Source organism: Triturus cristatus, chromosome 1_1 (genome assembly GCF_964204655.1).
Source record: "Triturus cristatus chromosome 1_1, aTriCri1.1, whole genome shotgun sequence".
In the NCBI taxonomy this organism is placed as follows: Eukaryota; Metazoa; Chordata; class Amphibia; order Caudata; family Salamandridae; genus Triturus; species Triturus cristatus.
In genome coordinates, this window is record NC_140579.1 from 288,707,488 (window position 1) to 288,734,419 (window position 26,932).

Below are 26,932 nucleotides of genomic sequence, written 5' to 3' on the forward strand. Positions count from 1 at the left end.
CCGAACTGCCAAGCCATGCCTTCCCTGGACCGGAAACAAGCTTCCTAGGACCGGTTTCTGGCATTTCAGCCGTCTTCAGCCAGGCTTGCTTGAATCCAGTGGCAAAGTGAGCAAGGGACTCACGTCTGAGCATACCCTGCCAACTTATGGCGAACAAAGAGGTACAAAAGGGGGTGGTGATAGACGGAGCATCACAACTAATCAGACACTCACACCCAGTCAACAGATCTGGGTTTGATCCATCACCGTTCTTTAGCCCACTCTGCCACCCCAGTTCAGACATGGCCATATGCAAATCAGTCTGACCCTGTGCCTCATGGGAACAGTCCAGCCCGAACTGCCAAACCATGCCTTCCCTGGACCGAAAACAAGCTTCCTAGGACCGGTTTCTGGCATTTCAGCCGTCTTCAGCCAGGCTTGCTTGAAGCCAGTGGCAAAGTGAGCAAGGGACTCACGTCTGAGCATACCCTGCCAACTTATGGCGAACAAAGCGGTACAAAAGGGGGTGGTGATAGACGGAGCATCAGAACTAATCAAACACTCACACCCAGTCAACAGATCTGGGTTTGATCCATCACCGTTCTTTAGCCCACTCTGCCACCCCAGTTCAGACATGGCCATATGCAAATCAGTCTGACCCTGTGCCTCATGGGAACAGTCCAGCCCGAACTGCCAAGCCATGCCTTCCCTGGACCAGAAACAAGCTTCCTAGGACCGGTTTCTGGCATTTCAGCCATCTTCAGCCAGGCTTGCTTGAAGCCAGTGGCAAAGTGAGCAAGGGACTCACATCTGAGCATACCCTGCCAACTTATGGCGAACAAAGCGGTACAAAAGGGGGTGGTGATAGACGGAGCATCAGAACTAATCAAACACTCACACCCAGTCAACAGATCTGGGTTTGATCCATCACCGTTCTTTAGCCCACTCTGCCACCCCAGTTCAGACATGGCCATATGCAAATCAGTCTGACCCTGTGCCTCATGGGAACAGTCCAGCCCGAACTGCCAAGCCATGCCTTCCCTGGACCGTAAACAAGCTTCCTAGGACCGGTTTCTGGCATTTCAGCCGTCTTCAGCCAGGCTTGCTTGAATCCAGTGGCAAAGTGAGCAAGGGACTCACGTCTGAGCATACCCTGCCAACTTATGGCGAACAAAGCGGTACAAAAGGGGGTGGTGATAGACGGAGCATCAGAACTAATCAAACACTCACACCGAGTCAACAGATCTGGGTTTGATCCATCACCGTTATTTAGCCCACTCTGCCACCCCAGTTCAGACATGGCCATATGCAAATCAGTCTGACCCTGTGCCTCATGGTAACAGTCCAGCCCGAACTGCCAAGCCATGCCTTCCCTGGACCGGAAACAAGCTTCCTAGGACCGGTTTCTGGCAATTCAGCCGTCTTTAGCCAGGCTTGCTTGAATCCAGTGGCAAAGTGAGCAAGGGACTCACGTCTGAGCATACCCTGCCAACTTATGGCGAACAAAGCGGTACAAAAGGGGGTGGTGATAGACGGAGCATCAGAACTAATCAAATACTCACACCCAGTCAACAGATCTGGGTTTGATCCATCACCGTTCTTTAGCCCACTCTGCCACCCCAGTTCAGACATGGCCATATGCAAATCAGTCTGACCCTGTGCCTCATGGGAACAGTCCAGCCCGAACTGCCAAGCCATGCCTTCCCTGGACCGGAAACCAGCTTCCTAGGACCGGTTTCTGGCATTTCAGCCGTCTTCAGCCAGGCTTGCTTGAATCCAGTGGCAATGTGAGCAAGGGACTCACGTCTGAGCATACCCTGCCAACTTATGGCGAACAAAGCGGTACAAAAGGGGGTGGTGATAGACGGAGCATCAGAACTAATCAAACACTCACACCCAGTCAACAGATCTGGGTTTGATCCATCACCGTTCTTTAGCCCACTCTGCCACCCCAGTTCAGACACGGCCATATGCAAATCAGTCTGACCCTGTGCCTCATGGTAACAGTCCAGCCCGAACTGCCAAGCCATGCCTTCCCTGGACCGGAAACAAGCTTCCTAGGACCGGTTTCTGGCATTTCAGCAGTCTTCAGCCAGGCTTGCTTGAATCCAGTGGCAAAGTGAGCAGGGGACTCACGTCTGAGCATACCCTGCCAACTTATGGCGAACAAAGCGGTACAAAAGGGGGTGGTGATAGACGGAGCATCAGAACTAATCAAACACTCACACCCAGTCAACAGATCTGGGTTTGATCCATCACCGTTCTTTAGCCCACTCTGCCACCCCAGTTCAGACATGGCCATATGCAAAGCTGTCTGACCCTGTGCCTCATGGGAACAGTCCAGCCCGAACTGCCAAGCCATGCCTTCCCTGGACCGGAAACAAGCTTCCTAGGACTGGTTTCTGGCACTTCAGCCGTCTTCAGCCAGGCTTGCTTGAATCCAGTGGCAAAGTGAGCAAGGGACTCATGTCTGATCATACCCTGCCAACTTATGGCGAACAAAGCGGTACAAAAGGGGGTGGTGATAGACGGAGCATCAGAACTAATCAAACACTCACAACCAGTCAACAGATCTGGGTTTGATCCATCACCGTTCTTTAGCCCACTCTGCCACCCCAGTTCAGACATGGCCATATGCAAATCAGTCTGACCCTGTGCCTCATGGTAACAGTCCAGCCCGAACTGCCAAGCCATGCCTTCCCTGGACCGGAAACAAGCTTCCTAGGAGCGGTTTCTGGCATTTCTGCCGTCTTCAGCCAGGCTTGCTTGAATCCAGTGGCAAAGTGAGCAAGGGACTCACGTCTGAGCATACCCTGCCAACTTATGGCGAACAAAGCGGTCCAAAAGCGGGTGGTGATAGACGGAGCATCAGAACTAATCAAACACTCACACCCAGTCAACAGATCTGGGTTTGGTCCATCACCGTTCTTTAGCCCACTCTGCCACCCCAGTTCAGACATGGCCATATGCAAATCAGTCTGACCCTGTGCCTCATGGGAACAGTCCAGCCCGAACTGCCAAGCCATGCCTTCCCTGGACCGGACACAAGCTTCCTAGGACCGGTTTCTGGCATTTCAGCCATCTTCAGCCAGGCTTGCTTGAATCCAGTGGCAAATTGAGCAAGGGACTCACGTCTGAGCATACCAGCCAACTTATGGCGAACAAAGCGGTACAAAAGGGGATGGTGATAGACGGAGCATCAGAATTAATCAAACACTCACACCCAGTCAACAGATCTGGGTTTGATCCATCACCGTTCTTTAGCCCACTCTGCCACCCCAGTTCAGACATGGCCATATGCAAATCAGTCTGACCCTGTGCCTCATGGTAACAGTCCAGCCGGAACTGCCAAGCCATGCCTTCCCTGGACCGGAAACAAGCTTCCTAGGACCGGTTTCTGGCATTTCAGCCGTCTTCAGCCAGGCTTGCTTGAATCCAGTGGCAAAGTGAGCAAGGGACTCACGTCTGAGCATACCCTGCCAACTTATGGCGAACAAAGCGGTACAAAAGGGGGTGGTGATAGACGGAGCATCAAAACTAATCAAACATTCACAACCAGTCAACAGATCTGGGTTTGATCCATCACCGTTCTTTAGCCCACTCTGCCACCCCAGTTCAGACATGGCCATATGCAACTCAGTCTGACCCTGTGCCTCATGGGAAAAGCCCAGCCCGAACTGCCAAGCCATGCCTTCCCATGACCGGAAACAAGCTTCCTAGGACCGGTTTCTGGCATTTAAGCCGTCTTCAGCCAGGCTTGCTTGAATCCAGTGGCAAAGTGAGCAAGGGACTCACGTCTGAGCATACCCTGCCAACTTATGGCGAACAAAGCGGTACAAAAGGGGGTGGTGATAGACGGAGCATCAGAACTAATCAAACACTCACGCCCAGTCAACAGATCTGGGTTTGATCCATCACCGTTCTTTAGCCCACTCTGCCACCCCAGTTCAGACACAGCCATATGCAAATCAGTCTGACCCGGTGCCTCATGGTAACAGTCCAGCCCGAACTGCCAAGCCATGCCTTCCCTGGACCGGAAACAAGCTTCCTAGGACCGGTTTATGGCATTTCAGCCATCTTCAGCCAGGCTTCCTGGAATCCAGTGGCAAAGTGAGGAAGGGACTCACGTCTGAGCATACCCTGCCAACTTATGGCGAACAAAGCGGTACAAAAGGGGGTGGTGATAGACGGAGCATCAGAACTAATCAAACACTCACACTCAGTCAACAGATCTGGGTTTGATCCATCACCGTTCTTTAGCCCACTCTGCCACCCCAGTTCAGACATGGCCATATGCAAATCAGTCTGACCTTGTGCCTCATGGGAACAGTCCAGCCCGAACTGCCAAGCCATGCCTTCCCATGACCGGAAACAAGCTTCCTAGGACCGGTTTCTGGCATTTCAGCCGTCTTCAGCCAGGCTTGCTTGAATCCAGTGGCAAAGTGAGCAAGGGACTCACGTCTGAGCATACCCTGCAAACTTATGGCGAACAAAGCGGTACAAAAGGGGGTGGTGATAGACGGAGCATCAGAACTAATCAAACACTCACACCCAGTCAACAGATCTGCGTTTGATTCATCACCGTTCTTTAGCCCACTCTGCCACCCCAATTCAGACATGGCCATATGCAAATCAGTCTGACCCTGTGCCTCATGGGAACAGTCCAGCCCGAACTGCCAAGCCATGCCTTCCCTGGACCGGAAACAAGCTTCCTAGGACCGGTTTCTGGCATTTCAGCCGTCTTCAGCCAGGCTTGCTTGAATCCAGTGGCAAAGTGAGCAAGGGACTCACGTCTGAGCATACCCTGCCAACTTATGGCGAACAAAGAGGTACAAAAGGGGGTGGTGATAGACGGAGCATCACAACTAATCAGACACTCACACCCAGTCAACAGATCTGGGTTTGATCCATCACCGTTCTTTAGCCCACTCTGCCACCCCAGTTCAGACATGGCCATATGCAAATCAGTCTGACCCTGTGCCTCATGGGAACAGTTCAGCCCGAACTGCCAAACCATGCCTTCCCTGGACCGAAAACAAGCTTCCTAGGACCGGTTTCTGGCATTTCAGCCGTCTTCAGCCAGGCTTGCTTGAAGCCAGTGGCAAAGTGAGCAAGGGACTCACGTCTGAGCATACCCTGCCAACTTATGGCGAACAAAGCGGTACAAAAGGGGGTGGTGATAGACGGAGCATCAGAACTAATCAAACACTCACACCCAGTCAACAGATCTGGGTTTGATCCATCACCGTTCTTTAGCCCACTCTGCCACCCCAGTTCAGACATGGCCATATGCAAATCAGTCTGACCCTGTGCCTCATGGGAACAGTCCAGCCCGAACTGCCAAGCCATGCCTTCCCTGGACCAGAAACAAGCTTCCTAGGACCGGTTTCTGGCATTTCAGCCATCTTCAGCCAGGCTTGCTTGAAGCCAGTGGCAAAGTGAGCAAGGGACTCACATCTGAGCATACCCTGCCAACTTATGGCGAACAAAGCGGTACAAAAGGGGGTGGTGATAGACGGAGCATCAGAACTAATCAAACACTCACACCCAGTCAACAGATCTGGGTTTGATCCATCACCGTTCTTTAGCCCACTCTGCCACCCCAGTTCAGACATGGCCATATGCAAATCAGTCTGACCCTGTGCCTCATGGGAACAGTCCAGCCCGAACTGCCAAGCCATGCCTTCCCTGGACCGGAAACAAGCTTCCTAGGACCGGTTTCTGGCATTTCAGCCGTCTTCAGCCAGGCTTGCTTGAATCCAGTGGCAAAGTGAGCAAGGGACTCACGTCTGAGCATACCCTGCCAACTTATGGCGAACAAAGCGGTACAAAAGGGGGTGGTGATAGACGGAGCATCAGAACTAATCAAACACTCACGCCCAGTCAACAGATCTGGGTTTGATCCATCACCGTTCTTTAGCCCACTCTGCCACCCCAGTTCAGACACAGCCATATGCAAATCAGTCTGACCCGGTGCCTCATGGTAACAGTCCAGCCCGAACTGCCAAGCCATGCCTTCCCTGGACCGGAAACAAGCTTCCTAGGACCGGTTTATGGCATTTCAGCCATCTTCAGCCTGGCTTCCTGGAATCCAGTGGCAAAGTGAGGAAGGGACTCACGTCTGAGCATACCCTGCCAACTTATGGCGAACAAAGCGGTACAAAAGGGGGTGGTGATAGACGGAGCATCAGAACTAATCAAACACTCACACTCAGTCAACAGATCTGGGTTTGATCCATCACCGTTCTTTAGCCCACTCTGCCACCCCAGTTCAGACATGGCCATATGCAAATCAGTCTGACCTTGTGCCTCATGGGAACAGTCCAGCCCGAACTGCCAAGCCATGCCTTCCCATGACCGGAAACAAGCTTCCTAGGACCGGTTTCTGGCATTTCAGCCGTCTTCAGCCAGGCTTGCTTGAATCCAGTGGCAAAGTGAGCAAGGGACTCACGTCTGAGCATACCCTGCAAACTTATGGCGAACAAAGCGGTACAAAAGGGGGTGGTGATAGACGGAGCATCAGAACTAATCAAACACTCACACCCAGTCAACAGATCTGCGTTTGATCCATCACCGTTCTTTAGCCCACTCTGCCACCCCAATTCAGACATGGCCATATGCAAATCAGTCTGACCCTGTGCCTCATGGGAACAGTCCAGCCCGAACTGCCAAGCCATGCCTTCCCTGGACCGGAAACAAGCTTCCTAGGACCGGTTTCTGGCATTTCAGCCGTCTTCAGCCAGGCTTGCTTGAATCCAGTGGCAAAGTGAGCAAGGGACTCACGTCTGAGCATACCCTGCCAACTTATGGCGAACAAAGAGGTACAAAAGGGGGTGGTGATAGACGGAGCATCACAACTAATCAGACACTCACACCCAGTCAACAGATCTGGGTTTGATCCATCACCGTTCTTTAGCCCACTCTGCCACCCCAGTTCAGACATGGCCATATGCAAATCAGTCTGACCCTGTGCCTCATGGGAACAGTCCAGCCCGAACTGCCAAACCATGCCTTCCCTGGACCGAAAACAAGCTTCCTAGGACCGGTTTCTGGCATTTCAGCCGTCTTCAGCCAGGCTTGCTTGAAGCCAGTGGCAAAGTGAGCAAGGGACTCACGTCTGAGCATACCCTGCCAACTTATGGCGAACAAAGCGGTACAAAAGGGGGTGGTGATAGACGGAGCATCAGAACTAATCAAACACTCACACCCAGTCAACAGATCTGGGTTTGATCCATCACCGTTCTTTAGCCCACTCTGCCACCCCAGTTCAGACATGGCCATATGCAAATCAGTCTGACCCTGTGCCTCATGGGAACAGTCCAGCCCGAACTGCCAAGCCATGCCTTCCCTGGACCAGAAACAAGCTTCCTAGGACCGGTTTCTGGCATTTCAGCCATCTTCAGCCAGGCTTGCTTGAAGCCAGTGGCAAAGTGAGCAAGGGACTCACATCTGAGCATACCCTGCCAACTTATGGCGAACAAAGCGGTACAAAAGGGGGTGGTGATAGACGGAGCATCAGAACTAATCAAACACTCACACCCAGTCAACAGATCTGGGTTTGATCCATCACCGTTCTTTAGCCCACTCTGCCACCCCAGTTCAGACATGGCCATATGCAAATCAGTCTGACCCTGTGCCTCATGGGAACAGTCCAGCCCGAACTGCCAAGCCATGCCTTCCCTGGACCGTAAACAAGCTTCCTAGGACCGGTTTCTGGCATTTCAGCCGTCTTCAGCCAGGCTTGCTTGAATCCAGTGGCAAAGTGAGCAAGGGACTCACGTCTGAGCATACCCTGCCAACTTATGGCGAACAAAGCGGTACAAAAGGGGGTGGTGATAGACGGAGCATCAGAACTAATCAAACACTCACACCGAGTCAACAGATCTGGGTTTGATCCATCACCGTTATTTAGCCCACTCTGCCACCCCAGTTCAGACATGGCCATATGCAAATCAGTCTGACCCTGTGCCTCATGGTAACAGTCCAGCCCGAACTGCCAAGCCATGCCTTCCCTGGACCGGAAACAAGCTTCCTAGGACCGGTTTCTGGCAATTCAGCCGTCTTTAGCCAGGCTTGCTTGAATCCAGTGGCAAAGTGAGCAAGGGACTCACGTCTGAGCATACCCTGCCAACTTATGGCGAACAAAGCGGTACAAAAGGGGGTGGTGATAGACGGAGCATCAGAACTAATCAAATACTCACACCCAGTCAACAGATCTGGGTTTGATCCATCACCGTTCTTTAGCCCACTCTGCCACCCCAGTTCAGACATGGCCATATGCAAATCAGTCTGACCCTGTGCCTCATGGGAACAGTCCAGCCCGAACTGCCAAGCCATGCCTTCCCTGGACCGGAAACAAGCTTCCTAGGACTGGTTTCTGGCACTTCAGCCGTCTTCAGCCAGGCTTGCTTGAATCCAGTGGCAAAGTGAGCAAGGGACTCATGTCTGATCATACCCTGCCAACTTATGGCGAACAAAGCGGTACAAAAGGGGGTGGTGATAGACGGAGCATCAGAACTAATCAAACACTCACAACCAGTCAACAGATCTGGGTTTGATCCATCACCGTTCTTTAGCCCACTCTGCCACCCCAGTTCAGACATGGCCATATGCAAATCAGTCTGACCCTGTGCCTCATGGTAACAGTCCAGCCCGAACTGCCAAGCCATGCCTTCCCTGGACCGGAAACAAGCTTCCTAGGAGCGGTTTCTGGCATTTCTGCCGTCTTCAGCCAGGCTTGCTTGAATCCAGTGGCAAAGTGAGCAAGGGACTCACGTCTGAGCATACCCTGCCAACTTATGGCGAACAAAGCGGTCCAAAAGCGGGTGGTGATAGACGGAGCATCAGAACTAATCAAACACTCACACCCAGTCAACAGATCTGGGTTTGGTCCATCACCGTTCTTTAGCCCACTCTGCCACCCCAGTTCAGACATGGCCATATGCAAATCAGTCTGACCCTGTGCCTCATGGGAACAGTCCAGCCCGAACTGCCAAGCCATGCCTTCCCTGGACCGGACACAAGCTTCCTAGGACCGGTTTCTGGCATTTCAGCCATCTTCAGCCAGGCTTGCTTGAATCCAGTGGCAAATTGAGCAAGGGACTCACGTCTGAGCATACCAGCCAACTTATGGCGAACAAAGCGGTACAAAAGGGGATGGTGATAGACGGAGCATCAGAATTAATCAAACACTCACACCCAGTCAACAGATCTGGGTTTGATCCATCACCGTTCTTTAGCCCACTCTGCCACCCCAGTTCAGACATGGCCATATGCAAATCAGTCTGACCCTGTGCCTCATGGTAACAGTCCAGCCGGAACTGCCAAGCCATGCCTTCCCTGGACCGGAAACAAGCTTCCTAGGACCGGTTTCTGGCATTTCAGCCGTCTTCAGCCAGGCTTGCTTGAATCCAGTGGCAAAGTGAGCAAGGGACTCACGTCTGAGCATACCCTGCCAACTTATGGCGAACAAAGCGGTACAAAAGGGGGTGGTGATAGACGGAGCATCAAAACTAATCAAACATTCACAACCAGTCAACAGATCTGGGTTTGATCCATCACCGTTCTTTAGCCCACTCTGCCACCCCAGTTCAGACATGGCCATATGCAACTCAGTCTGACCCTGTGCCTCATGGGAAAAGCCCAGCCCGAACTGCCAAGCCATGCCTTCCCATGACCGGAAACAAGCTTCCTAGGACCGGTTTCTGGCATTTAAGCCGTCTTCAGCCAGGCTTGCTTGAATCCAGTGGCAAAGTGAGCAAGGGACTCACGTCTGAGCATACCCTGCCAACTTATGGCGAACAAAGCGGTACAAAAGGGGGTGGTGATAGACGGAGCATCAGAACTAATCAAACACTCACGCCCAGTCAACAGATCTGGGTTTGATCCATCACCGTTCTTTAGCCCACTCTGCCACCCCAGTTCAGACACAGCCATATGCAAATCAGTCTGACCCGGTGCCTCATGGTAACAGTCCAGCCCGAACTGCCAAGCCATGCCTTCCCTGGACCGGAAACAAGCTTCCTAGGACCGGTTTATGGCATTTCAGCCATCTTCAGCCAGGCTTCCTGGAATCCAGTGGCAAAGTGAGGAAGGGACTCACGTCTGAGCATACCCTGCCAACTTATGGCGAACAAAGCGGTACAAAAGGGGGTGGTGATAGACGGAGCATCAGAACTAATCAAACACTCACACTCAGTCAACAGATCTGGGTTTGATCCATCACCGTTCTTTAGCCCACTCTGCCACCCCAGTTCAGACATGGCCATATGCAAATCAGTCTGACCTTGTGCCTCATGGGAACAGTCCAGCCCGAACTGCCAAGCCATGCCTTCCCATGACCGGAAACAAGCTTCCTAGGACCGGTTTCTGGCATTTCAGCCGTCTTCAGCCAGGCTTGCTTGAATCCAGTGGCAAAGTGAGCAAGGGACTCACGTCTGAGCATACCCTGCAAACTTATGGCGAACAAAGCGGTACAAAAGGGGGTGGTGATAGACGGAGCATCAGAACTAATCAAACACTCACACCCAGTCAACAGATCTGCGTTTGATTCATCACCGTTCTTTAGCCCACTCTGCCACCCCAATTCAGACATGGCCATATGCAAATCAGTCTGACCCTGTGCCTCATGGGAACAGTCCAGCCCGAACTGCCAAACCATGCCTTCCCTGGACCGGAAACAAGCTTCCTAGGACCGGTTTCTGGCATTTCAGCCGTCTTCAGCCAGGCTTGCTTGAATCCAGTGGCAAAGTGAGCAAGGGACTCACGTCTGAGCATACCCTGCCAACTTATGGCGAACAAAGAGGTACAAAAGGGGGTGGTGATAGACGGAGCATCACAACTAATCAGACACTCACACCCAGTCAACAGATCTGGGTTTGATCCATCACCGTTCTTTAGCCCACTCTGCCACCCCAGTTCAGACATGGCCATATGCAAATCAGTCTGACCCTGTGCCTCATGGGAACAGTCCAGCCCGAACTGCCAAACCATGCCTTCCCTGGACCGAAAACAAGCTTCCTAGGACCGGTTTCTGGCATTTCAGCCGTCTTCAGCCAGGCTTGCTTGAAGCCAGTGGCAAAGTGAGCAAGGGACTCACGTCTGAGCATACCCTGCCAACTTATGGCGAACAAAGCGGTACAAAAGGGGGTGGTGATAGACGGAGCATCAGAACTAATCAAACACTCACACCCAGTCAACAGATCTGGGTTTGATCCATCACCGTTCTTTAGCCCACTCTGCCACCCCAGTTCAGACATGGCCATATGCAAATCAGTCTGACCCTGTGCCTCATGGGAACAGTCCAGCCCGAACTGCCAAGCCATGCCTTCCCTGGACCAGAAACAAGCTTCCTAGGACCGGTTTCTGGCATTTCAGCCATCTTCAGCCAGGCTTGCTTGAAGCCAGTGGCAAAGTGAGCAAGGGACTCACATCTGAGCATACCCTGCCAACTTATGGCGAACAAAGCGGTACAAAAGGGGGTGGTGATAGACGGAGCATCAGAACTAATCAAACACTCACACCCAGTCAACAGATCTGGGTTTGATCCATCACCGTTCTTTAGCCCACTCTGCCACCCCAGTTCAGACATGGCCATATGCAAATCAGTCTGACCCTGTGCCTCATGGGAACAGTCCAGCCCGAACTGCCAAGCCATGCCTTCCCTGGACCGTAAACAAGCTTCCTAGGACCGGTTTCTGGCATTTCAGCCGTCTTCAGCCAGGCTTGCTTGAATCCAGTGGCAAAGTGAGCAAGGGACTCACGTCTGAGCATACCCTGCCAACTTATGGCGAACAAAGCGGTACAAAAGGGGGTGGTGATAGACGGAGCATCAGAACTAATCAAACACTCACACCGAGTCAACAGATCTGGGTTTGATCCATCACCGTTATTTAGCCCACTCTGCCACCCCAGTTCAGACATGGCCATATGCAAATCAGTCTGACCCTATGCCTCATGGTAACAGTCCAGCCCGAACTGCCAAGCCATGCCTTCCCTGGACCGGAAACAAGCTTCCTAGGACCGGTTTCTGGCAATTCAGCCGTCTTTAGCCAGGCTTGCTTGAATCCAGTGGCAAAGTGAGCAAGGGACTCACGTCTGAGCATACCCTGCCAACTTATGGCGAACAAAGCGGTACAAAAGGGGGTGGTGATAGACGGAGCATCAGAACTAATCAAATACTCACACCCAGTCAACAGATCTGGGTTTGATCCATCACCGTTCTTTAGCCCACTCTGCCACCCCAGTTCAGACATGGCCATATGCAAATCAGTCTGACCCTGTGCCTCATGGGAACAGTCCAGCCCGAACTGCCAAGCCATGCCTTCCCTGGACCGGAAACCAGCTTCCTAGGACCGGTTTCTGGCATTTCAGCCGTCTTCAGCCAGGCTTGCTTGAATCCAGTGGCAATGTGAGCAAGGGACTCACGTCTGAGCATACCCTGCCAACTTATGGCGAACAAAGCGGTACAAAAGGGGGTGGTGATAGACGGAGCATCAGAACTAATCAAACACTCACACCCAGTCAACAGATCTGGGTTTGATCCATCACCGTTCTTTAGCCCACTCTGCCACCCCAGTTCAGACACGGCCATATGCAAATCAGTCTGACCCTGTGCCTCATGGTAACAGTCCAGCCCGAACTGCCAAGCCATGCCTTCCCTGGACCGGAAACAAGCTTCCTAGGACCGGTTTCTGGCATTTCAGCAGTCTTCAGCCAGGCTTGCTTGAATCCAGTGGCAAAGTGAGCAGGGGACTCACGTCTGAGCATACCCTGCCAACTTATGGCGAACAAAGCGGTACAAAAGGGGGTGGTGATAGACGGAGCATCAGAACTAATCAAACACTCACACCCAGTCAACAGATCTGGGTTTGATCCATCACCGTTCTTTAGCCCACTCTGCCACCCCAGTTCAGACATGGCCATATGCAAAGCTGTCTGACCCTGTGCCTCATGGGAACAGTCCAGCCCGAACTGCCAAGCCATGCCTTCCCTGGACCGGAAACAAGCTTCCTAGGACTGGTTTCTGGCACTTCAGCCGTCTTCAGCCAGGCTTGCTTGAATCCAGTGGCAAAGTGAGCAAGGGACTCATGTCTGATCATACCCTGCCAACTTATGGCGAACAAAGCGGTACAAAAGGGGGTGGTGATAGACGGAGCATCAGAACTAATCAAACACTCACAACCAGTCAACAGATCTGGGTTTGATCCATCACCGTTCTTTAGCCCACTCTGCCACCCCAGTTCAGACATGGCCATATGCAAATCAGTCTGACCCTGTGCCTCATGGTAACAGTCCAGCCCGAACTGCCAAGCCATGCCTTCCCTGGACCGGAAACAAGCTTCCTAGGAGCGGTTTCTGGCATTTCTGCCGTCTTCAGCCAGGCTTGCTTGAATCCAGTGGCAAAGTGAGCAAGGGACTCACGTCTGAGCATACCCTGCCAACTTATGGCGAACAAAGCGGTCCAAAAGCGGGTGGTGCTAGACGGAGCATCAGAACTAATCAAACACTCACACCCAGTCAACAGATCTGGGTTTGGTCCATCACCGTTCTTTAGCCCACTCTGCCACCCCAGTTCAGACATGGCCATATGCAAATCAGTCTGACCCTGTGCCTCATGGGAACAGTCCAGCCCGAACTGCCAAGCCATGCCTTCCCTGGACCGGACACAAGCTTCCTAGGACCGGTTTCTGGCATTTCAGCCATCTTCAGCCAGGCTTGCTTGAATCCAGTGGCAAATTGAGCAAGGGACTCACGTCTGAGCATACCAGCCAACTTATGGCGAACAAAGCGGTACAAAAGGGGATGGTGATAGACGGAGCATCAGAATTAATCAAACACTCACACCCAGTCAACAGATCTGGGTTTGATCCATCACCGTTCTTTAGCCCACTCTGCCACCCCAGTTCAGACATGGCCATATGCAAATCAGTCTGACCCTGTGCCTCATGGTAACAGTCCAGCCGGAACTGCCAAGCCATGCCTTCCCTGGACCGGAAACAAGCTTCCTAGGACCGGTTTCTGGCATTTCAGCCGTCTTCAGCCAGGCTTGCTTGAATCCAGTGGCAAAGTGAGCAAGGGACTCACGTCTGAGCATACCCTGCCAACTTATGGCGAACAAAGCGGTACAAAAGGGGGTGGTGATAGACGGAGCATCAAAACTAATCAAACATTCACAACCAGTCAACAGATCTGGGTTTGATCCATCACCGTTCTTTAGCCCACTCTGCCACCCCAGTTCAGACATGGCCATATGCAACTCAGTCTGACCCTGTGCCTCATGGGAAAAGCCCAGCCCGAACTGCCAAGCCATGCCTTCCCATGACCGGAAACAAGCTTCCTAGGACCGGTTTCTGGCATTTAAGCCGTCTTCAGCCAGGCTTGCTTCAATCCAGTGGCAAAGTGAGCAAGGGACTCACGTCTGAGCATACCCTGCCAACTTATGGCGAACAAAGCGGTACAAAAGGGGGTGGTGATAGACGGAGCATCAGAACTAATCAAACACTCACGCCCAGTCAACAGATCTGGGTTTGATCCATCACCGTTCTTTAGCCCACTCTGCCACCCCAGTTCAGACACAGCCATATGCAAATCAGTCTGACCCGGTGCCTCATGGTAACAGTCCAGCCCGAACTGCCAAGCCATGCCTTCCCTGGACCGGAAACAAGCTTCCTAGGACCGGTTTATGGCATTTCAGCCATCTTCAGCCAGGCTTCCTGGAATCCAGTGGCAAAGTGAGGAAGGGACTCACGTCTGAGCATACCCTGCCAACTTATGGCGAACAAAGCGGTACAAAAGGGGGTGGTGATAGACGGAGCATCAGAACTAATCAAACACTCACACTCAGTCAACAGATCTGGGTTTGATCCATCACCGTTCTTTAGCCCACTCTGCCACCCCAGTTCAGACATGGCCATATGCAAATCAGTCTGACCTTGTGCCTCATGGGAACAGTCCAGCCCGAACTGCCAAGCCATGCCTTCCCATGACCGGAAACAAGCTTCCTAGGACCGGTTTCTGGCATTTCAGCCGTCTTCAGCCAGGCTTGCTTGAATCCAGTGGCAAAGTGAGCAAGGGACTCACGTCTGAGCATACCCTGCAAACTTATTGCGAACAAAGCGGTACAAAAGGGGGTGGTGATAGACGGAATATCAGAACTAATCAAACACTCACACCCAGTCAACAGATCTGCGTTTGATCCATCACCGTTCTTTAGCCCACTCTGCCACCCCAATTCAGACATGGCCATATGCAAATCAGTCTGACCCTGTGCCTCATGGGAACAGTCCAGCCCGAACTGCCAAGCCATGCCTTCCCTGGACCGGAAACAAGCTTCCTAGGACCGGTTTCTGGCATTTCAGCCGTCTTCAGCCAGGCTTGCTTGAATCCAGTGGCAAAGTGAGCAAGGGACTCACGTCTGAGCATACCCTGCCAACTTATGGTGAACAAAGAGGTACAAAAGGGGGTGGTGATAGACGGAGCATCACAGCTAATCAGACACTCACACCCAGTCAACAGATCTGGGTTTGATCCATCACCGTTCTTTAGCCCACTCTGCCACCCCAGTTCAGACATGGCCATATGCAAAGCTGTCTGACCCTGTGCCTCATGGGAACAGTCCAGCCCGAACTGCCAAACCATGCCTTCCCTGGACCGGAAACAAGCTTCCTAGGACCGGTTTCTGGCATTTCAGCCCTTTTCAGCCAGGCTTGCTTGAAGCCAGTGGCAAAGTGAGCAAGGGACTCACGTCTGAGCATACCCTGCCAACTTATGGCGAACAAAGCGGTACAAAAGGGGGTGGTGATAGACGGAGCATCAGAACTAATCAAACACTCACACCCAGTCAACAGATCTGGGTTTGATCCATCACCGTTCTTTAGCCCACTCTGCCACACCAGTTCAGACATGGCCATATGCAAATCAGTCTGACCCTGTGCCTCATGGGAACAGTCCAGCCCGAACTGCCAAGCCATGCCTTCCCTGGACCAGAAACAAGCTTCCTAGGACCGGTTTCTGGCATTTCAGCCATCTTCAGCCAAGCTTGCTTGAAGCCAGTGGCAAAGTGAGCAAGGGACTCACATCTGAGCATACCCTGCCAACTTATGGCGAACAAAGCGGTACAAAAGGGGGTGGTGATAGACGGAGCATCAGAACTAATCAAACACTCACACCCAGTCAACAGATCTGGGTTTGATCCATCACCGTTCTTTAGCCCACTCTGCCACCCCAGTTCAGACATGGCCATATGCAAATCAGTCTGACCCTGTGCCTCATGGGAACAGTCCAGCCCGAACTGCCAAGCCATGCCTTCCCTGGACCGGAAACAAGCTTCCTAGGACCGGTTTCTGGCATTTCAGCCGTCTTCAGCCAGGCTTGCTTGAATCCAGTGGCAAAGTGAGCAAGGGACTCACGTCTGAGCATACCCTGCCAACTTATGGCGAACAAAGAGGTACAAAAGGGGGTGGTGATAGACGGAGCATCACAACTAATCAGACACTCACACCCAGTCAACAGATCTGGGTTTGATCCATCACCGTTCTTTAGCCCACTCTGCCACCCCAGTTCAGACATGGCCATATGCAAATCAGTCTGACCCTGTGCCTCATGGGAACAGTCCAGCCCGAACTGCCAAACCATGCCTTCCCTGGACCGAAAACAAGCTTCCTAGGACCGGTTTCTGGCATTTCAGCCGTCTTCAGCCAGGCTTGCTTGAAGCCAGTGGCAAAGTGAGCAAGGGACTCACGTCTGAGCATACCCTGCCAACTTATGGCGAACAAAGCGGTACAAAAGGGGGTGGTGATAGACGGAGCATCAGAACTAATCAAACACTCACACCCAGTCAACAGATCTGGGTTTGATCCATCACCGTTCTTTAGCCCACTCTGCCACCCCAGTTCAGACATGGCCATATGCAAATCAGTCTGACCCTGTGCCTCATGGGAACAGTCCAGCCCGAACTGCCAAGCCATGCCTTCCCTGGACCAGAAACAAGCTTCCTAGGACCGGTTTCTGGCATTTCAGCCATCTTCAGCCAGGCTTGCTTGAAGCCAGTGGCAAAGTGAGCAAGGGACTCACATCTGAGCATACCCTGCCAACTTATGGCGAACAAAGCGGTACAAAAGGGGGTGGTGATAGACGGAGCATCAGAACTAATCAAACACTCACACCCAGTCAACAGATCTGGGTTTGATCCATCACCGTTCTTTAGCCCACTCTGCCACCCCAGTTCAGACATGGCCATATGCAAATCAGTCTGACCCTGTGCCTCATGGGAACAGTCCAGCCCGAACTGCCAAGCCATGCCTTCCCTGGACCGTAAACAAGCTTCCTAGGACCGGTTCCTGGCATTTCAGCCGTCTTCAGCCAGGCTTGCTTGAATCCAGTGGCAAAGTGAGCAAGGGACTCACGTCTGAGCATACCCTGCCAACTTATGGCGAACAAAGCGGTACAAAAGGGGGTGGTGATAGACGGAGCATCAGAACTAATCAAACACTCACACCGAGTCAACAGATCTGGGTTTGATCCATCACCGTTATTTAGCCCACTCTGCCACCCCAGTTCAGACATGGCCATATGCAAATCAGTCTGACCCTATGCCTCATGGTAACAGTCCAGCCCGAACTGCCAAGCCATGCCTTCCCTGGACCGGAAACAAGCTTCCTAGGACCGGTTTCTGGCAATTCAGCCGTCTTTAGCCAGGCTTGCTTGAATCCAGTGGCAAAGTGAGCAAGGGACTCACGTCTGAGCATACCCTGCCAACTTATGGCGAACAAAGCGGTACAAAAGGGGGTGGTGATAGACGGAGCATCAGAACTAATCAAATACTCACACCCAGTCAACAGATCTGGGTTTGATCCATCACCGTTCTTTAGCCCACTCTGCCACCCCAGTTCAGACATGGCCATATGCAAATCAGTCTGACCCTGTGCCTCATGGGAACAGTCCAGCCCGAACTGCCAAGCCATGCCTTCCCTGGACCGGAAACCAGCTTCCTAGGACCGGTTTCTGGCATTTCAGCCGTCTTCAGCCAGGCTTGCTTGAATCCAGTGGCAATGTGAGCAAGGGACTCACGTCTGAGCATACCCTGCCAACTTATGGCGAACAAAGCGGTACAAAAGGGGGTGGTGATAGACGGAGCATCAGAACTAATCAAACACTCACACCCAGTCAACAGATCTGGGTTTGATCCATCACCGTTCTTTAGCCCACTCTGCCACCCCAGTTCAGACACGGCCATATGCAAATCAGTCTGACCCTGTGCCTCATGGTAACAGTCCAGCCCGAACTGCCAAGCCATGCCTTCCCTGGACCGGAAACAAGCTTCCTAGGACCGGTTTCTGGCATTTCAGCAGTCTTCAGCCAGGCTTGCTTGAATCCAGTGGCAAAGTGAGCAGGGGACTCACGTCTGAGCATACCCTGCCAACTTATGGCGAACAAAGCGGTACAAAAGGGGGTGGTGATAGACGGAGCATCAGAACTAATCAAACACTCACACCCAGTCAACAGATCTGGGTTTGATCCATCACCGTTCTTTAGCCCACTCTGCCACCCCAGTTCAGACATGGCCATATGCAAAGCTGTCTGACCCTGTGCCTCATGGGAACAGTCCAGCCCGAACTGCCAAGCCATGCCTTCCCTGGACCGGAAACAAGCTTCCTAGGACTGGTTTCTGGCACTTCAGCCGTCTTCAGCCAGGCTTGCTTGAATCCAGTGGCAAAGTGAGCAAGGGACTCATGTCTGATCATACCCTGCCAACTTATGGCGAACAAAGCGGTACAAAAGGGGGTGGTGATAGACGGAGCATCAGAACTAATCAAACACTCACAACCAGTCAACAGATCTGGGTTTGATCCATCACCGTTCTTTAGCCCACTCTGCCACCCCAGTTCAGACATGGCCATATGCAAATCAGTCTGACCCTGTGCCTCATGGTAACAGTCCAGCCCGAACTGCCAAGCCATGCCTTCCCTGGACCGGAAACAAGCTTCCTAGGAGCGGTTTCTGGCATTTCTGCCGTCTTCAGCCAGGCTTGCTTGAATCCAGTGGCAAAGTGAGCAAGGGACTCACGTCTGAGCATACCCTGCCAACTTATGGCGAACAAAGCGGTCCAAAAGCGGGTGGTGATAGACGGAGCATCAGAACTAATCAAACACTCACACCCAGTCAACAGATCTGGGTTTGGTCCATCACCGTTCTTTAGCCCACTCTGCCACCCCAGTTCAGACATGGCCATATGCAAATCAGTCTGACCCTGTGCCTCATGGGAACAGTCCAGCCCGAACTGCCAAGCCATGCCTTCCCTGGACCGGACACAAGCTTCCTAGGACCGGTTTCTGGCATTTCAGCCATCTTCAGCCAGGCTTGCTTGAATCCAGTGGCAAATTGAGCAAGGGACTCATGTCTGAGCATACCAGCCAACTTATGGCGAACAAAGCGGTACAAAAGGGGATGGTGATAGACGGAGCATCAGAATTAATCAAACACTCACACCCAGTCAACAGATCTGGGTTTGATCCATCACCGTTCTTTAGCCCACTCTGCCACCCCAGTTCAGACATGGCCATATGCAAATCAGTCTGACCCTGTGCCTCATGGTAACAGTCCAGCCGGAACTGCCAAGCCATGCCTTCCCTGGACCGGAAACAAGCTTCCTAGGACCTGTTTCTGGCATTTCAGCCGTCTTCAGCCAGGCTTGCTTGAATCCAGTGGCAAAGTGAGCAAGGGACTCACGTCTGAGCATACCCTGCCAACTTATGGCGAACAAAGCGGTACAAAAGGGGGTGGTGATAGACGGAGCATCAAAACTAATCAAACATTCACAACCAGTCCACAGATCTGGGTTTGATCCATCACCGTTCTTTAGCCCACTCTGCCACCCCAGTTCGGACATGGCCATATGCAACTCAGTCTGACCCTGTGCCTCATGGGAAAAGCCCAGCCCGAACTGCCAAGCCATGCCTTCCCATGACCGGAAACAAGCTTCCTAGGACCGGTTTCTGGCATTTAAGCCGTCTTCAGCCAGGCTTGCTTGAATCCAGTGGCAAAGTGAGCAAGGGACTCACGTCTGAGCATACCCTGCCAACTTATGGCGAACAAAGCGGTACAAAAGGGGGTGGTGATAGACGGAGCATCAGAACTAATCAAACACTCACGCCCAGTCAACAGATCTGGGTTTGATCCATCACCGTTCTTTAGCCCACTCTGCCACCCCAGTTCAGACACAGCCATATGCAAATCAGTCTGACCTGGTGCCTCATGGTAACAGTCCAGCCCGAACTGCCAAGCCATGCCTTCCCTGGACCGGAAACAAGCTTCCTAGGACCGGTTTATGGCATTTCAGCCATCTTCAGCCAGGCTTCCTGGAATCCAGTGGCAAAGTGAGGAAGGGACTCACGTCTGAGCATACCCTGCCAACTTATGGCGAACAAAGCGGTACAAAAGGGGGTGGTGATAGACGGAGCATCAGAACTAATCAAACACTCACACTCAGTCAACAGATCTGGGTTTGATCCATCACCGTTCTTTAGCCCACTCTGCCACCCCAGTTCAGACATGGCCATATGCAAATCAGTCTGACCTTGTGCCTCATGGGAACAGTCCAGCCCGAACTGCCAAGCCATGCCTTCCCATGACCGGAAACAAGCTTCCTAGGACCGGTTTCTGGCATTTCAGCCGTCTTCAGCCAGGCTTGCTTGAATCCAGTGGCAAAGTGAGCAAGGGACTCACGTCTGAGCATACCCTGCAAACTTATGGCGAACAAAGCGGTACAAAAGGGGGTGGTGATAGACGGAGTATCAGAACTAATCAAACACTCACACCCAGTCAACAGATCTGCGTTTGATCCATCACCGTTCTTTAGCCCACTCTGCCACCCCAATTCAGACATGGCCATATGCAAATCAGTCTGACCCTGTGCCTCATGGGAACAGTCCAGCCCGAACTGCCAAGCCATGCCTTCCCTGGACCGGAAACAAGCTTCCTAGGACCGGTTTCTGGCATTTCAGCCGTCTTCAGCCAGGCTTGCTTGAATCCAGTGGCAAAGTGAGCAAGGGACTCACGTCTGAGAATACCCTGCCAACTTATGGCGAACAAAGAGGTACAAAAGGGGGTGGTGATAGACGGAGCATCACAGCTAATCAGACACTCACACCCAGTCAACAGATCTGGGTTTGATCCATCACCGTTCTTTAGCCCACTCTGCCACCCCAGTTCAGACATGGCCATATGCAAATCAGTCTGACCCTGTGCCTCATGGGAACAGTCCAGCCCGAACTGCCAAACCATGCCTTCCCTGGACCGGAAACAAGCTTCCTAGGACCGGTTTCTGGCATTTCAGCCCTTTTCAGCCAGGCTTGCTTGAAGCCAGTGGCAAAGTGAGCAAGGGACTCACGTCTGAGCATACCCTGCCAACTTATGGCGAACAAAGCGGTACAAAAGGGGGTGGTGATAGACGGAGCATCAGAACTAATCAAACACTCACACCCAGTCAACAGATCTGGGTTTGATCCATCACCGTTCTTTAGCCCACTCTGCCACACCAGTTCAGACATGGCCATATGCAAATCAGTCTGACCCTGTGCCTCATGGGAACAGTCCAGCCCGAACTGCCAAGCCATGCCTTCCCTGGACCAGAAACAAGCTTCCTAGGACCGGTTTCTGGCATTTCAGCCATCTTCAGCCAGGCTTGCTTGAAGCCAGTGGCAAAGTGAGCAAGGGACTCACATCTGAGCATACCCTGCCAACTTATGGCGAACAAAGCGGTACAAAAGGGGGTGGTGATAGACGGAGCATCAGAACTAATCAAACACTCACACCCAGTCAACAGATCTGGGTTTGATCCATCACCGTTCTTTAGCCCACTCTGCCACCCCAGTTCAGACATGGCCATATGCAAATCAGTCTGACCCTGTGCCTCATGGGAACAGTCCAGCCCGAACTGCCAAGCCATGCCTTCCCTGGACCGGAAACAAGCTTCCTAGGACCGGTTTCTGGCATTTCAGCCGTCTTCAGCCAGGCTTGCTTGAATCCAGTGGCAAAGTGAGCAAGGGACTCACGTCTGAGCATACCCTGCCAACTTATGGCGAACAAAGCGGTACAAAAGGGGGTGGTGATAGACGGAGCATCAGAACTAATCAAACACTCACACCCAGTCAACAGATCTGGGTTTGATCCATCACCGTTCTTTAGCCCACTCTGCCACCCCAGTTCAGACATGGCCATATGCAAATCAGTCTGACCCTGTGCCTCATGGTAACAGTCCAGCCCGAACTGCCAAGCCATGCCTTCCCTGGACAGGAAACAAGCTTCCTAGGGCCGGTTTCTGGCATTTCAGCCGTCTTTAGCCAGGCTTGCTTGAATCCAGTGGCAAAGTGAGCAAGGGACTCACGTCTGAGCATACCCTGCCAACTTATGGCGAACAAAGCGGTACAAAAGGGGGTGGTGATAGACGGAGCATCAGAACTAATCAAATACTCACACCCAGTCAACAGATCTGGGTTTGATCCATCACCGTTCTTTAGCCCACTCTGCCACCCCAGTTCAGACATGGCCATATGCAAATCAGTCTGACCCTGTGCCTCATGGGAACAGTCCAGCCCGAACTGCCAAGCCATGCCTTCCCTGGACCGGAAACCAGCTTCCTAGGACCGGTTTCTGGCATTTCAGCCGTCTTCAGCCAGGCTTGCTTGAATCCAGTGGCAATGTGAGCAAGGGACTCACGTCTGAGCATACCCTGCCAACTTATGGCGAACAAAGCGGTACAAAAGGGGGTGGTGATAGACGGAGCATCAGAACTAATCAAACACTCACACCCAGTCAACAGATCTGGGTTTGATCCATCACCGTTCTTTAGCCCACTCTGCCACCCCAGGTCAGACACGGCCATATGCAAATCAGTCTGACCCTGTGCCTCATGGTAACAGTCCAGCCCGAACTGCCAAGCCATGCCTTCCCTGGACCGGAAACAAGCTTCCTAGGACCGGTTTCTGGCATTTCAGCAGTCTTCAGCCAGGCTTGCTTGAATCCAGTGGCAAAGTGAGCAGGGGACTCACGTCTGAGCATACCCTGACCAACTTGTGGCGAACAAAGCGGTACAAAAGGGGGTGGTGATAGACGGAGAATCAGAACTAATCAAACACTCACACCCAGTCAACAGATCTGGGTTTGATCCATCACCGTTCTTTAGCCCACTCTGCCACCCCAGTTCAGACATGGCCATATGCAAATCAGTCTGACCCTGTGCCTCATGGGAACAGTCCAGCCCGAACTGCCAAGCTATGCCTTCCCTGGACCGGAAACAAGCTTCCTAGGAGCGGTTTCTGGCATTTCTGCCGTCTTCAGCCAGGCTTGCTTGAATCCAGTGGCAAAGTGAGCAAGGGACTCACGTCTGAGCATACCCTGCCAACTTATGGCGAACAAAGCGGTCCAAAAGCGGGTGGTGATAGACGGAGCATCAGAACTAATCAAACACTCACACCCAGTCAACAGATCTGGGTTTGGTCCATCACCGTTCTTTAGCCCACTCTGCCACCCCAGTTCAGACATGGCCATATGCAAATCAGTCTGACCCTGTGCCTCATGGGAACAGTCCAGCCCGAACTGCCAAGCCATGCCTTCCCTGGACCGGACACAAGCTTCCTAGGACCGGTTTCTGGCATTTCAGCCATCTTCAGCCAGGCTTGCTTGAATCCAGTGGCAAAGTGAGCAAGGGACTCACGTCTGAGCATACCATGCCAACTTATGGCGAACAAAGCGGTACAAAAGGGGATGGTGATAGACGGAGCATCAGAATTAATCAAACACTCACACCCAGTCAACAGATCTGGGTTTGATCCATCACCGTTCTTTAGCCCACTCTGCCACCCCAGTTCAGACATGGCCATATGCAAATCAGTCTGACCCTGTGCCTCATGGTAACAGTCCAGCCGGAACTGCCAAGCCATGCCTTCCCTGGACCGGAAACAAGCTTCCTAGGACCAGTTTCTGGCATTTCAGCCGTCTTCAGCCAGGCTTGCTTGAATCCAGTGGCAAAGTGAGCAAGGGACTCACGTCTGAGCATACCCTGCCAACTTATGGCGAACAAAGCGGTACAAAAGGGGGTGGTGATAGACGGAGCATCAAAACTAATCAAACACTCACAACCAGTCAACAGATCTGGGTTTGATCCATCACCGTTCTTTAGCCCACTCTGCCACCCCAGTTCAGACATGGCCATATGCAAATCAGTCTGACCCTGTGCCTCATGGGAACAGCCCAGCCCGAACTGCCAAACCATGCCTTCCCATGACCGGAAACAAGCTTCCTAGGACCGGTTTCTGGCATTTAAGCCGTCTTCAGCCAGGCTTGCTTGAATCCAGTGGCAAAGTGAGCAAGGGACTCACGTCTGAGCATACCCTGCCAACTTATGGCGAACAAAGCGGTACAAAAGGGGGTGGTGATAGACGGAGCATCAGAACTAATCAAACACTCACAAACAGTCAACAGAACTGGGTTTGATCCATCACCGTTCTTTAGCCCACTCTGCCACCCCAGTTCAGACATGGCCATATGCAAATCAGTCTGACCCTGTGCCTCATGGGAACAGTCCAGCCCGAACTGCCAAGCCATGCCTTCCCATGACCGGAAACAAGCTTCCTAGGACCGGTTTCTGGCATTTCAGCCGTCTTCAGCCAGGCTTGCTTGAATCCAGTGGCAAAGTGAGCAAGGGACTCACGTCTGAGCATACCCTGCCAACTTATCGCGAACAAAGCGGCCAAAAAGGGGGTGGTGATAGACGGAGCATCAGAACTAATCAAACACTCACACCCAGTCAACAGATCTGCGTTTGATCCATCACCGTTCTTTAGCCCACTCTGCCACCCCAGTTCAGACATGGCCATATGCAAATCAGTCTGACCCTATGCCTCATGGGAACAGTCCAGCCCGAACTGCCAAGCCATGCCTTCCCTGGACCGGACACAAGCTTCCTAGGACCGGTTTCTGGCATTTCAGCCATCTTCAGCCAGGCTTGCTTGAATCCAGTGGCAAAGTGAGCAAGGGACTCACGTCTGAGCATACCATGCCAACTTATGGCGAACAAAGCGGTACAAAAGGGGATGGTGATAGACGGAGCATCAGAATTAATCAAACACTCACACCCAGTCAACAGATCTGGGTTTGATCCATCACCGTTCTTTAGCCCACTCTGCCACCCCAGTTCAGACATGGCCATATGCAAATCAGTCTGACCCTGTGCCTCATGGTAACAGTCCAGCCCGAACTGCCAAGCCATGCCTTCCCTGGACCGGAAACAAGCTTCCTAGGACCGGTTTCTGGCATTTCAGCAGTCTTCAGCCAGGCTTGCTTGAATCCAGTGGCAAAGTGAGCAAGGGACTCAAGTCTGAGCATACCCTGCCAACTTATGGCGAACAAAGCGGTACAAAAGGGGGTGGTGATAGACGGAGCATCAAAACTAATCAAACACTCACAACCAGTCAACAGATCTGGGTTTGATCCATCACCGTTCTTTAGCCCACTCTGCCACCCCAGTTCAGACATGGCCATATGCAAATCAGTCTGACCCTGTGCCTCATGGGAACAGCCCAGCCCGAACTGCCAAGCCATGCCTTCCCATGACCGGAAACAAGCTTCCTAGGACCGGTTTCTGGCATTTAAGCCGTCTTCAGCCAGGCTTGCTTGAATCCAGTGGCAAAGTGAGCAAGGGACTCACGTCTGAGCATACCCTGCCAACTTATGGCGAACAAAGCGGTACAAAAGGGGGTGGTGATAGACGGAGCATCAGAACTAATCAAACACTCACAAACAGTCAACAGAACTGGGTTTGATCCATCACCGTTCTTTAGCCCACTCTGCCACCCCAGTTCAGACATGGCCATTTGCAAATCAGTCTGACCCTGTGCCTCATGGGAACAGTCCAGCCCGAACTGCCAAGCCATGCCTTCCCATGACCGGAAACAAGCTTCCTAGGACCGGTTTCTGGCATTTCAGCCGTCTTCAGCCAGGCTTGCTTGAATCCAGTGGCAAAGTGAGCAAGGGACTCACGTCTGAGCATACCCTGCCAACTTATCGCGAACAAAGTGGCCAAAAAGGGGGTGGTGATAGACGGAGCATCAGAACTAATCAAACACTCACACCCAGTCAACAGATCTGCGTTTGATCCATCACCGTTCTTTAGCCCACTCTGCCACCCCAGTTCAGACATGGCCATATGCAAATCAGTCTGACCCTATGCCTCATGGGAACAGTCCAGCCCGAACTGCCAAGCCATGCCTTCCCATGACCGGAAACAAGCTTCCTAGGACCGGTTTCTGGCATTTCAGCCGTCTTCAGCCAGGCTTGCTTGAATCCAGTGGCAAAGTGAGCAACGAACTCACGTCTGAGCATACCCTGCCAACTTATGGCGAACAAAGCGGTACAAAAGGGGGTGGTGATAGACGGAGCATCAGAACTAATCAAACACTCACACCCAGTCAACAGATCTGGGTTTGATCCATCACCGTTCTTTAGCCCACTCTGCCACCCCAGTTCAGACATGGCCATATGCAAATCAGTCTGACCCTGTGCCTCATGGGAACAGTCCAGCCCGAACTGCCAAGCCATGCCTTCCCTGGACCGGAAACAAGCTTCCTAGGACCGGTTTCTGGCATTTCAGCCATCTTCAGCCAGGCTTGCTTGAATCCAGTGGCAAAGTGAGCAAGGGACTCACGTCTGAGCATACCCTGCCAACTTATGGCGAACAAAGCGGTACAAAAGGGGGTGGTGATAGACGGAGCATCAGAACTAATCAAACACTCACACCCAGTCAACAGATCTGGGTTTGATCCATCACCGTTCTTTAGCCCACTCTGCCACCCCAGTTCAGACATGGCCATATGCAAATCAGTCTGACCCTGTGCCTCATGGGAACAGTCCAGCCCGAACTGCCAAGCCATGCCTTCCCTAGACCGGAAACAAGCTT